At 36.6% G+C, this 13811-nt stretch overlaps 1 protein-coding gene across 4 annotated transcripts in view; it reads left to right on the forward strand.

The window, feature by feature from the left end:
* ELP4 (elongator acetyltransferase complex subunit 4) overlaps positions 1-13811 on the forward strand; it is a 145234-nt gene that overhangs the window by 25559 nt on the left and 105864 nt on the right. The gene's annotated exons all lie outside the window — the stretch shown is intronic.

The following is a 13811-nucleotide window of genomic DNA, read 5'->3' on the forward strand; positions in this document are numbered from 1 at the left end:
CAGAACAATTTTCTGGCATATGTAGTTTTAAGAATTAATTACAGAATTACACTGATCGGGGGGTTTAATTACAATTTAGCAAATTAAGAGTTTTTATTTCTCAAATTTGCAATGCTTATTTCTCTCCGCTGGTCACTATCATCTTAATGTACTAAAACTTCCATTAATTTGCATTAATTTGTTTTTATACACTACTTACATACCTTTACCTCCCTTCCTCATTTATGTAAATGAACTTAGTTTTATATCTAATGGTACAACAGCCCAACCTAAATCCAGGAAGTCATCTGCAACAAGTCCCTACCTACCTTTTGTTTACAATCGTTCAGCAAGAGAAAATCTACTACTAATTTTAGTAAACAGTTCTACTACTAGATATCTTTTACCATCAAGAAATTCCTTCTAATAATCAGCCTGAGTCGCCTTTCTTTTATTTTCAATGAGTTAGCCCTTGTTCTAGCAGTTTCAGCTTCAATGTTTATAATATCTCCCCTAATTCTCCCACACTCACGCCCAAATAAATAAGCTCCTTTAACTGTTTTTCATAAGGCTTTGTTTCCAGATGCCCTGTTATTCTGGTAGCCTTCTTCCAAACCTGCACCACCTTCTTTACCAATAAGGTAAATGTTTTCTTGGAAATGCCTATAATAAAGCAAGCACATAAATTAGCATCACTTTTATTTTTACTACAAAAGCTTGTAGCATTCAAGAAAATACCATTCAAAACAGCAACGGGTGAGATATATGTTTAGGAGCCATTAAACACTCTGTCTGTGTTTTCAGTCTAAATAATTAAAATATAGTTTAGGCAGTTTTATCTTAAGTTTGTTCCTATGCTAACAGTAGGTACATAAAAGTAGCAGGTGTGTTTCTCATTGTGAGCAGTAGAATATAAGAACAAGAGGCTTAGTTAAATGAGTACTTACAGGGGATTTATTCTAATGATAATCTCTTCTAGAACAATGGACAATGACTGCTGTAAATTGTTTTGGGTATATGGCACATAGTTATCTTTATGTCAATTAAAATGTTGCAGGTGTTACTGAGAAAACACAGAGTAATTTTATTAGAGGTGAACACCTGAAAACTAATTTAAGCATGATTGTTCAAACTGTTCAATATATCTACTATCAAAAACCATGCGCATAACCTAAAATATTATCAAATGTTATTGAAAGAATAAATGCTTTTCATTACAGCACTAAAATGCTTGTGCACATTAGTAATTTTATATTCAAATCAGTATGGAAAATATACAGTAATATAATAAATCTCTGAGGGATATGGGCAGTTTAGAAATATAATTGATAAATATGATTAAATGAAATCCTACATTTCATTGCTCATTGCTCAGAAATAAGTTTGAAAAGGTGAAAAAAGTGTATGGGATTTCATACTTGGTTTTTTTTTGTGTGTTTTTTAGAAAGAAAACATTTGCTTTCTGAGTACTTTACCCATCTTTTCAATTGTATAACTAGCTAAAAATAGTGATCAATTTCTCTGGATAGTAAAAAGCCAACAACAAAATTACACAGGTCAGTGTGAGTAATGTTGGATTTTGATTTAGGGGCTTTTTTAAAATGTCATCAATATAAACAAATATTAAGGCTAGCTTTCTCTAATGGCTTTGAAAACAGTTAATGGAAAAGTAGATAATGGTACACCACCAAACTATTAGAATTTGGATTCAGAACAATGAAATTAATCCACATATTCTTCTCTCTGTTCTTAGAGACATATTTGTTAGTTTGTTCTAAATTATCATTCATCTTTTAAATGCAAATGCAATGAAGAAGTCTCATAAAAATGAATATATCTATAGATTTCTTGATTATGTTATGTTCTGTATTTGATACTTCGCAAATATATTAAATATGCCATTCTCCAAAAATGTTCACTTGTTATATTCTTTATAATCCTAGAATCATGTTCTACTCTCATTATGACATATTAGTATGCAGCTTTGTTTTTTAATGATGTGAAGAGCAGCCTGAGCTGGAAGATAAAGTTAAGCATAACATCAATTTAGAGTCCTTGCGTTGCCACCAGAGACTCAAATCCAACCCCCATGAATTCTCATGTCCCTTACCTAGTGCCAGTTTAGCTTTGACCATTGGTTGACTAAATTCTTGTGTATAGTAGCAATAATAAACTTTCTGTGCTTTGAACTCATAGAATGCTCTTGGTTATTTGCACCTGATAGTATATTCATAACATAAACATCTTTCACAAATATTAACATAGCAATGCCACCATTTTCATAAATATGACAGCTTCACGTGACTTAAGGAAGAGGGTCTCATCCTCCAGTGTAGGAATGTGGTTACCTGAATAGATTTGTACTTCAGTATACACATATAATTCCTTTACGTATGAGCTACACTGATTACCTGTTGGTCTCCAGATGCAATTCAAGGTACTTGTTATCACTTATAAAGCCTTGATAGCTTAAAGCTTAGATATTTACATGAGCATTTTTCTCCAATTTGGTTTGACCATCCTGTAAGAGCTCGCAAGGGGGCATGCTCTGGATCCTAGCTACAAAAGAATGCCATTGTGTGGAGTCCCAGAAGCATGCCTTCACTGTTGCCCTTCCTGTCCTCTGCAAAAGCTGTCCAGAAGTAGGTTTTACCCCATTTCTTCTGTCTTTCATAAAACTGTTAAAATACTCAGATTTTCCAGAAGACTGCATCAACATAATTTGTATATTGAGTAAATGATTGCTGCTTAACACATTGCTTAATAATCTTGTTTATATGGTATTTTATCCTGTAGGATTTTAATATTTTTAATTATTTGTACATTGCCTGGAATCTTTTTGATCAGTCAATCCTATAAATTGAATAAATAATAATCATTATTATCAGTGTTTCAGGTCAAACACTATATTAATTTATCACAAGTGGCTGTGACGTGGTTTAAAGATATCAGTAATGTTGGTTGCAGATGAATTATATTTAGTGCAAAGGTAGAAAGAAGCCTCATCCTCTTCTAGGTATATGGAGCCCCTAGAGATTTCCAAGATCAGTCCTCCAAAATGTGATACACAATGTGTTTAATTCTCATGGTTTTTGATAGTTTTTGGGTTATCATTTCATTCAGATTTTTTAAAATACTGTAAGCACACACACACACACCCCGCCTTTTCTGAACCTTACACCAAACAACAGCCTTCTATCATGGGATTTAGGAACTGTGATCCCAGAGTTCTGAAGGAGCTGGCAGATGTTATCTCAGAACCACTGCACCATATCTTTCAACAACTTTATTGATTAGCCCTTGGGCCATATCAAAGTGCAAAGTTCCAGCAACAAATTGTTACTAAAATTTGATAAAAGCAATTTAAAATGGAATTTGATAAAATACAATTTAAAATGGAATTTGATAAAATACAATTTAAAATGGAATTAAAATAAAATACAATTTAAGATGAAATAGTAATAAAATACAATCTAAAATAAAATTGTAATAATGTACAATAATTTAAGATATACCGTAGTTTCCGGCGTATAAGACTACTTTTTAACCCATGAAAATCTTCTCAAAAGTCAGGGGTCGTCTTATATGCCAAAATTTAGGGACAGGGCTGGCTGGAAAACCTGGAGCGGATCTCCCGTTTAGTCTGCGCAGGGAAAGCGGGACCAATTGGAGAAGAAGCTGCAGTCTGTGATTTTTTACAGGCTGGGGTCTGGGCGTCTTTCCTTCTAAAGTTGAAGAGCAGCTGTAGTATATCCCAACTTGAAAGGCAGGTGGGGAAGGCAGCAGCCAGAGCAGTGGCTTAGCTCTAAGGACACATTTGACTCAGGAACTGGGCGGGCTGGCTGGAAAACCTGGAGCGGATCTCCCATTTGGACTTTTTTTTTAAAATCCCATTTATATCCTGTCCTTCTCTGAAGACTCAGGGTGGCTTACAATATAAAGCACAAATCAATGTGCTTAGCAATAGCCTTCATTCTGTGTATATGCCTGTTTATTAGGGCTTTCACACACCCCCAAGCAGCATTATTACAAAGTCAGCTTATTGCCCCCAACAATCTGGGTCCTCATTTTACCTACCTTGGAAGGATGGAAAGCTGAGTCAACCTTGAGCCTGGTGGGATGCGAACCTGCACTAATTGCAGGCAGCTTGTGTTACTTAAGGCTCTGCGCAGGGAAACTTTAGAGTGAATTAGGAAAAGTGAAAAAGTGAATTAGGAAAATAGGGAATGGTTGCTGGAATCAGGGCCTGCCACAAAGAAGAGGGAGTCAAGCTATTCTCCAAAGCACCTGAAAGCAGGACAAGAAGTAATGGATGGAAACTAATCAAGGAGAGAAGCAACCTAGAACTAAGGAGAAACTTCCTGACAGTTAGAACAATTAACCAGTGGAACAACCTGCCTCCAGAAGTGGTGAATGCTCCAACACTGGAAGTTTTTAAGAAGAGACTGGACAGCCATTTGTCTGAAATGTTATAGGGTTTCCTGCCTTAGCAGGGGGTTGGACTAGATGACCTCCAAGGTCCCCTCCAACTTCTTCTTCTTCTTCTTCTTCTTATTATTATTATTATTATTATTATTATTATTATTATTATTATTATTATTATTATTTAATCCACTTGCACTGTTTTATGTTTACATGTTTGATGACAAACAGCCTTATGTTTATAAGTGACAGTTTTCCTACTAAGCACCTGCATGTCATAAACATTTGAATTAAAATTACCATATTAAAATCGAATCTGATGTTTTTTAATTTTTATTTGGTGTGCGTTGGAAGAGGGGTAGTCTTATATGGCAAGTATAGCCCAAACCCTATAATTAAACAGGAAATGTAGGGGGTCGTGTTATACGCCCAGTCGTCTTATACGCCGGAAAATACGGTAGATAAAATATGATAACATTATATTTCGGAGTCGCTCTTGCAATCTACCCCAATCAGTCCCACATATGCAGATCTCAACCGGATCATTTTGTTTAAGTACTGTGCTACGTTAAATGCTATTTTCAAGTTCTGGCTAGACATAAGGTAAGTTATTTTGATGTGGGGATCCCAATGGGTCATTAGTTTGGTATATAGACCAAGATACCTGTCTCTCACCCTCTTATACAGACAACAGTCAAATAGGATGTGAGCCAGGTCCTCTACCTCTGCCGCTCCACAAATGCAGAGACGCTCATTGTATGGTATAGCATGAAATCTCCCATATCTGACCATTGTGTCAAGCTGTTCAAATCTCGCTCTCGTAAATATCTCCCTAAGATGTTTTGGGAGTTGTAACTTCAAATAACTGTTCACTTGAAAAGTACGTTTGTATTTACTCAGCCATTTCAAGTTACCCACCTTACTAGGATAGCTATATCAGTTTGTGCTTCTATATCCTTAATTTTTTTGGGCAACTCTTTTTTTAGATTGTTCTCCTGTTATGCAAGAGACAGGAAGGCCACAGCTTTTTACAAAATTTGTTACTTTGGTGATCCAGGAGATTTGTGATTGTAGTTTTATTTGCTCTAGTAGGCATAATTTGGGGAGTCTATCAGTCTCCATTTCATTAACTTTGCACCAATAGTTATAAGCTCTAATTTTAGATAATGCCTGAATTGTATGAATTCCCAATTCAGCTCTAACTGCTGCAGCAGATGTTCTTGGATCTACACCCAAAATACATCTCAAATGCTGGGACTGTGTTTGTTTTATGACTGTGGTTGAGTAAAGACCCCAAATTTCTGCTCCATACAAGAGCATTGTGGTAACCTTAGCCTTATAAACCTTGAGTAATGGAGCTAGGGACCCTGGGTAACTATGGTTCTTTAGTTTGAGCAATAAATTCAAACGGGCTTTTGCTCTAAATGTACTCCATTGATGATGGCAGGCCCAAGATCCAGTCTTGGAAAAAGTTACTCCCAAATATACCTGCTCAATTGGTTCACTGTCTAATTGCCACTTATATCTCTGATGGTTTCTTCCAAACACCATTATTTCCGATTTAGATTTGCTAATGATTAGGGAGTTATCCTGGCAATAAGAGCTGAATCTTCTTAATAGCCTACGTAATCCTACTTGTGAGTATGATAATAAAATCATATCAGCATAAAGCAAGCTGATACAGTAAGTATTTAGGATCATAAGCATGTGTACCATGGTATCCTTCATTAACCCTGGCAAGTCATTTATGTATAAATTAAATAATAATGGGGCCAGGATACACCCTTGCCTTATCCCTTTATTTGTGTGAATCCTGTTACTCAGGGCCCCATTAACCCCATACCGCACCCTCAAACAGGTACTTGTGTAAAGGGCTTTAATCAAAGCCAGGAGTCTGGGTTCTATTTTAAGAGATGTCAATTTACTCCATAGTATGTCTCTATTTACCATATCAAATGCTGCTGTAAGGTCTATGAAAGCAGCCAACAAGGGTCTCCTCTTATAGGCATATTTGGCAATTAGATGGTTCAAGACAAAGCAGTTATCAATAATAGATCTGTTTTGCCTAAAACCTGCTTGTTCTTCTGTGAAGATGTTGTTTTCCTCTACCCAGATTTCAATTCTTTTCAAAAGGTACCTAGCATATATTTTTGCTACAATGTCAATCGGGCTGATGCTCCTATAATTACTAGGATCCTTTTTATTCCCTTTTTTATATATGGGGACAACTATTGCCATCTTCCACCCATCTGGTATATGGCAGGTGTTATTTATGTGTGTAAAAAGACCTGCTAATACAGGGCCCCACCAGTTGGGAAATTTCTTAAATAATTTTGCTGGTAAAAGATCCTCGCCTGGGGCTTTATTGCTCTTTAAGCTTTTAATGATGGACTGTATCTCCTTTTCTGAGACTGGTGGCCAAGGGGGGAGAGTTCTAGGATTTACCAAATCACTGTTTAAAAATAATTTCTTTACCGATTCGGTGGGGGCAAACAAGCACTGATAATAATTCTCCCAGTCCGCAGCAGAGATTGGTATGTCAAATGCAAATCTCCATTCCTTCAGGATACCTGCTACAGAGTGCCAAAATAATACTGAGTTATGACTTCTGGCAGCCAACTCGAAATGGCAAAACTTTTCTTTAATGTTATAGTTTTTTTTATATTCCCTTCTTGTGTGCAGCATCTTAGCTTGTATATGGCCAGTAGGACCATATCTTTCAAAAACATTGGAACACTGGGGAAATACCTGAGGATTGGAAAAGGGCTGATGTGGTTTGCATCTTTAAGAAAGGAAAAAGAATGGACCCAGGAAACTACAGACTAATCAGTTTAACATCAATACCTGGAAAGATCCTAGAAAAGATAATTAAAAAACAGATCTGCGAACAACTTAAAGCAAACAAAGTTTATATATATATATATATATATATATATATATATATATATATATATATATATATATATATATATATATATATATATATATATATATATATATATATATATATATATATATATATTGGACACTATTTAATATTTTATTGTTATGTATATGTAAGGGTGTGTTATGTATACATATGGTGTTTATAGTATATTTTAGGTGTGTGTCATGCATGTGTTTTGCTTTGAGAGTGGGCAACTAAATTTCATTTTTGATGTGTGCCGTTGTGCCCACAGTAAAAAAATGACAATAAAGATTATCTTATCTTATCTTAACTAGCAGCCAGCACAGGTTTGTTAAAAGCAGATCATGCCAAAACAATCATTCTTTGATAAAGTGACTAAACTAGTAGACCAGCAAAATGCTGTGGATGTAGTATACTTAGATTTCAGTAAGGCATTTGATAAAGTAGACCACAACCTACTCCTTGGTAAGCTAGAAAAAGGTGGAATAGACAACATCACCACCAGATGGATCTGTAGCTGGCTGACAAACCGTACTCAACAAGTAGTCCTCAATGGCACTACATCCACATGGACAGAAGTAAGCAATGGGGTATCACAAGGTTCTGTCTTAGGCCCAGTACTCTTCAATATCTTCATCAATGACTTAGATGAGGGAATTGAAGGCAAACTCATCAAAATTGCAGATATCACTAAACTGGCAGGAGTATCCAACACCCCAGAAGACAAACTCAGAATCCAAAAAGATCCTGACAAACTTGAACAATGGACCCTGTCCAACAAAATGAGTTTCGATGTAGAGAAAAGCAAAGTTTTACATTTAGGCAGGAAAAATCACAAGATACAAGTACAGGCGAGACCTGGCTTAAAAACAGCAACTGTGAGAAGGACCTTGGAGTCCTAGTAGACGATCACTTAACCATGAACTAGCAGTGTGCAGCAGCAGCCAAAACTAATAAAATCCTGGTTTTTATAAACAGAGGCATAGAATCAAGATCACACAAGGTATTAGTACCGCTTTATAAAACTCTAGTAAGACCACACCTGGAATACTGCAGCCAATTTTGGTCACCACATCACAAAAAGGATGTTGAGACTTTGGAAAAAATTCAGAAAAGAGCAACTAAGATGATCAAAGGCCTGGAGACTAAAACATACAAAGAACAACTGCATGACTTGGGTTTGGTTAGTCTAAAGAAAAAAAGAAATGTGGAGACATGATAACAGTATTCCAGTATTTGAGGGGCTGCCACAAAGAAGAGGGAGGTCACGTTATTCTCCAAAGCACCAGAGGGCAGGACAAGAAACAATGGTTGGAAACTGATAAAAGAGAGAAGCAACCTGGAATTAAGGAGAAACTTCCTGATAGTGAGGACAATTAACCAGTGGAATAGTATCCAGAAACTGTGGGCAATTCATCACTGGAGATTTTTAAGAAGAGGCTAGACAGTCACTTGTCTAAGATGGTATAGGTCTTCCTGCTTGAGCAGGAGGCTGGACTAGAAGACCTCCAAGGTCCCTTACAGCTCTATTCTATTCTATTCTATTCTATTCTATTCTATTCTATTCTATTCTATTCTATTCTATTCTATTCTATTCTATTCTATTCTATTCTATTCTATTCTATTCCATTCTATTTTAGATTTTGTATGCCAGCCAGCCCACCAATCAAAACACCAGCTTCACACAGGAAGGAAAATTTGTGGAGAGCAGATGAGAGTAAACTAGTCTGCAGAGGAAACTTCTGCTTTTCGTTAGGATAAATGATTAAATGGCAGTAATAATTGCTTTGTCAGCCCTGATCCTGTAAGATAGAATCCTAGAAAACGGGGGTGGGGGAGAAATAAAGCAAAGTTATTAGTTGGCCTTTCTCTGGATCGCTTACCTTTTCTAAACTGGTCCTTCTGACCTTTCTTTCAGAGCATGTCATGTTCACAGCTTTAACTTCCATGTCCAGAGCCATCTTCCCTAGCAAAGCCTATGAGATTTATAGAGGCTTCCTTTGGTCTTGCCATGGTGCCTTATTCTTTCATCTTTAAGTTGCGTACTATTTTATTTATATATTTATGTCTCATCTATAAAAGAGAAAATAGTGTGATCTCCATTCTGGGCCGATTCATAATTATTTTCCTGCTCTGTTCTAGCTCAGAAGATGATGTTAACTCTTTCCAGGATTTTCATAGGGCAGATTCTCTCGTTCTGGACAATGTCTGGATGTGTGACTTCAGTTCCTCAAATTTCCTAACCATGGGAATCATGGGACTTGAAATCTACACGTCCGGGATTTATTCAGATTGGTGAAGGCAATTTTAGAGGCTAGCATCCTTTTCTCTAACTACTCATTACATTGTTGATAGAAAACCTAAAAACCTGGCTCTTTGAGCTATCTGGCCTGGACTGAGGGGTTTTAATGATTTTAAATTGTGATTTTGACTTTTTGGGGCTATACTTAATTTAATTTTATTTTAATTTTATATTGTATTGTTTTTAAATTCTGCCCTGTAAACCGCTCTGAGTCCTTCGGGAATAGGGCGATATATAAACCGAATAAATAAATAAATAAATAAGCTAAATTGAATTAAATGATGTGCATTTTGTTAGATTTTTTAAAATCCTTCTTTAGAAAAAATTCAAGGTGGCAGACTTACTGTTGTTCCTATCCCTATTTTTCCCAACAACAACCTTTTGAATGGTTGCGCTGAGAGAGAGTGACTGACCCAGAGTCACACAGCTAGCTTTCATGCTTAAGCCAAAACTAGAACTCACAGTCTCCCAGTTTCTAGACCAGCATCTTAACTATTATACCAAAGTGGCATGTTGGAATAGAAATGTATACAGTTGCTATGGTTGCACATTGCAATGGAGGGAAACATGATGGAAATCTTTTCAGCACTCTTTACCTTCTTAAGCATTCTTAACCTTAAGCCTAAAACTCTGTAATTGCTTTTTATTTATATAAAAATTCTGATACATTTCTCTTTTGGTTTTGCCTAATATTTTTACGGCATCTTTTCTGGGAAGGAAAGACTTATCCTAATCGTCATTTCCCTCTTTCAAAATGGAGGGGATTAAAAACAATGCTTTATTTTGTTAATTCGCATATTGATTTTCAGGATCATTTTTTTTTAAAAAAAAAATCTGAAATGTTTCCACATACTACTAGGGTATCTCTTTCCCAGTGGATGCCAGCAAATAAAGTATATTATTCTATACATTAAAATTTAAATTTAAAGGGAAGCCTGAAGATGGAGGCATATGAGAGAAGAAAAAGACAAAATATAATTTTAAAAAGGCAGAATTCCTTCCTCTGGATTAAGGGAGAGCAAATATTGCACTAATAGCAATAGCAACAGCACTTAGACTTACATACAGCTCCACAGTGCTTTAAAGCACTCTCTGAGTGGTTTACAAATGTCAGCACATTGAACCCAACAATCTGGGTCTTCATTTTACTGACCTCGGAAGGATGGAAAGATGGGTCAACCTTCAGCCCATCAGCCAGCAATACTGCATTCTAACCACTGTGCCAGCAAGGCTCTTAATCAATGTTTTTCAAACTTGGCAACTTTAGGATTCAATTCTGCTGTCTGGGAAATTCTGGGAAATCGAAGTCTTAAAGATGTCACATTTGAAAAGCACTGCACTAAATCGTACCCATTCAGTTTAGACAGTTAAGAGCTACATATACAGAAATAAAGAGGGGACATAGGCCAGAAACCATTTTACATTATTGTTTAAAATGTTCTCTGTCAGCAGTGCTGGAGCTACAGCTGTCTTTTTCCCCCCTTAAAAATGGCAAATATTTTTGTCATTTTTAATGAAAAAAATGATTGCAATAGCTGTGTTGTATTCACATTTGATTACGAAAAGTTTTTTGATATGTTCGAATGCCTGAAATTCTTCAACATAGCTGCCTATTCCCAAAATTTGTGGTTGATCTCCACTGCTGTTCCACCCATCCTGTGACTACTATAAAAAGCTGTAGCTGGGGGCTGTATTTATGTCCCTGTGCTCTTTGGGGCATACTTTTGCAATTGACTCTGAAGTACCACACAACTAATAATAATAACTATGATTTTGTCAAAAGTGAAAAGAAGGAGAGAGTTGTGGAACAAGAGACAAATTCTAGTTTAGTCCCAGTAATCACTTTCAGCTTTATATAGAACAGTCTGCTGAACCAACCTATATATGGGATAAGAGTAATAAGAGTTGGGCTCTTATTACTAGCTCTGACACTACAGCAGGGGTCCTCAACCTTGGCAACTTTAAGACTGGTGGACTTGCAACTCCCAGCAAAGCTGGCTAAGGAATTCTGGGAGTTGAAGTCCACCAGTCTTAAAGTTGCCAAGGTTGAGGACCCCTGCTGTAGTGTCAGAGCTAGTAATAAGAGCCCAACTGGGGAAATGTAAAGCCTATGAGGCTCTGATTTCACCTGTGGAAATACTTTAGAAGAGAAATTCTTACATACATCTTCCTATTTCCATCTCTCATATTGCAGTTGGAAAGGAAAGCTCTGTAAGATTGTATTGCTTCACATTTTGCTCCATGTTGCATCTCAAACATATTTCTTGCACAGGGCATTGAAGTTTCTTGGTTCACTCGTAACTCTCAACCAAATCTCTCGTGATTTGTCAACCCACCCATTTTAGCCCAGCCCATTATCACTATATGCATTTATTTAATAACCCAAGAGTTTATTTTCTTGTCTAACTGTACTGGATCATTTAGTAAAGTCCAGGTACTGTAACATCTGACATGGACCTTGTTGACCAAGGCGACGATTGCTCCAGTACAAGATTCTATTTCTGTTTTCTCACCATATTGCATGGATTAGTGAATAAACTTAGTCTGGCTCTTCCCTTAAGATCTGTCTGGTATGCATAATTCTTCTGGTAGAATACATCACCACCAGCACTGCTCTCAACCTCATCAGAGTATCAAAAGACTTTCCCCCATATCAAGGTCATACCCATGGAGATTTTTTTATGATGATGATGATGATGATGATGATTCGTCACACAGTTAGCCAGATGTTTAGAACTGGCTCTGGCATTTTTGTCCACCTATCAAGTCATTCCCAAGGACCTGGTGCAGGCAGATGTTTGATAATGTTAAAGGTATTGTCACAGGATGCAAGCTGTTCCAAGTAAAGCTGTCTTTTACAATTGACTGATAGTGATGCTGATGGTATTCAGTGCTGCTCCAGATGTTTGGGGATTGCATCCAAGGCACATATTACTATTAGTACAAACTTTGTCTTTTTTGCCACAGTCATTTTACTTCTATTTTTTTTAATTAGGGGGTGTTATTATTATTTTAATACTGAAATGCATATGATATTCTACTCTTGCCAGTCAAGAGTCAGTTAGATTGACCCTTGTGTAACACAATGTACATTTATACTCTACGATATATTCTATATGTACACAGAGAATGGAAGGTGTAATTAATAATACTGTGTGCATAATATTTTACTCTGGAGTATTGACACAAATTATTATATTTTGGCCTTATTCTTTGAATCGGCCAGTATTATCTCCATTAGCTCCACAAGAATTGGAGCCAAGGTTTTTATATCAGAAGTTCAATTTGAACTAGGGACTTTCAAATGCAAAGCTCAGTCTCTTAGCTATTACAATACACCGTATCTCATTTAGACTATGTTTGGTACTCTGAGTCATGATCCTGTTCTGCTTCTGGGTCACTGCATCAAAAGTGAGATTGGATGCCTTGTAACAGTACACTCTAGCATGCTAATTGCAGTTGGGCAACTCCTGCCATAGAAATGGGATACCAGATCCATTAGGCAGATACTAAGCATTCAGAAAACATGCAGCACATTATCTCACAAGCATAATAGACAGGGATGCCTATTAGCACAACACTTGGTCAGCTGCGAAGTCTCAGCACTTTTATTTTTTGATTAACAAATTAGGGTCCAATAGGTAGAATTTCTTTCAACGAAGTCATAAAAAAACAACAGCAACAACCTGTCTACATTGCTAAAACTGCTAAGCTTAAAAGTATTTGCAAAATGTTTCAGCACATTCACTAATCCAAACACTTCATACAGCACTTATACAGTGTTGGCTTTTAGGTACATTTAGGTAGTTAAATACATGGTTTTCAATATGCCTTAAATCAGCATTGATTAGCATTGATTTGTACAACTGATTATCTTTCAACATAGTGATACTTTCAGATTTAGAAAGTATTTTGTAATAAGTTTTATAACTTGGAATAGGTTATACTATGACCAAGATTCATTTCACACTAAAGTCAGGTACCCTATTATATACCCCTGTGTTTGATTCCCCCACTGCCTCCCCCAAAAACAGAATTTTCTAGTTCAGGGGTGTCAAACTGCCGGCCCGTGGGCTGGAGCGTCACGGAGAAACCGCGCCCATCCCATTGCCGGCAATGGGAAAAAGTTCCGATACGTCGCACGACGTCGCGAGTTTGACATGTCTGTTCTAGTTTGTTATATTTAAGGTAATGTTTTAT

The sequence above is a fragment of the Vipera ursinii genome (genome assembly GCF_947247035.1).
Source record: "Vipera ursinii genome assembly, chromosome: 1".
Lineage (NCBI taxonomy): Eukaryota > Metazoa > Chordata > Lepidosauria > Squamata > Viperidae > Vipera > Vipera ursinii.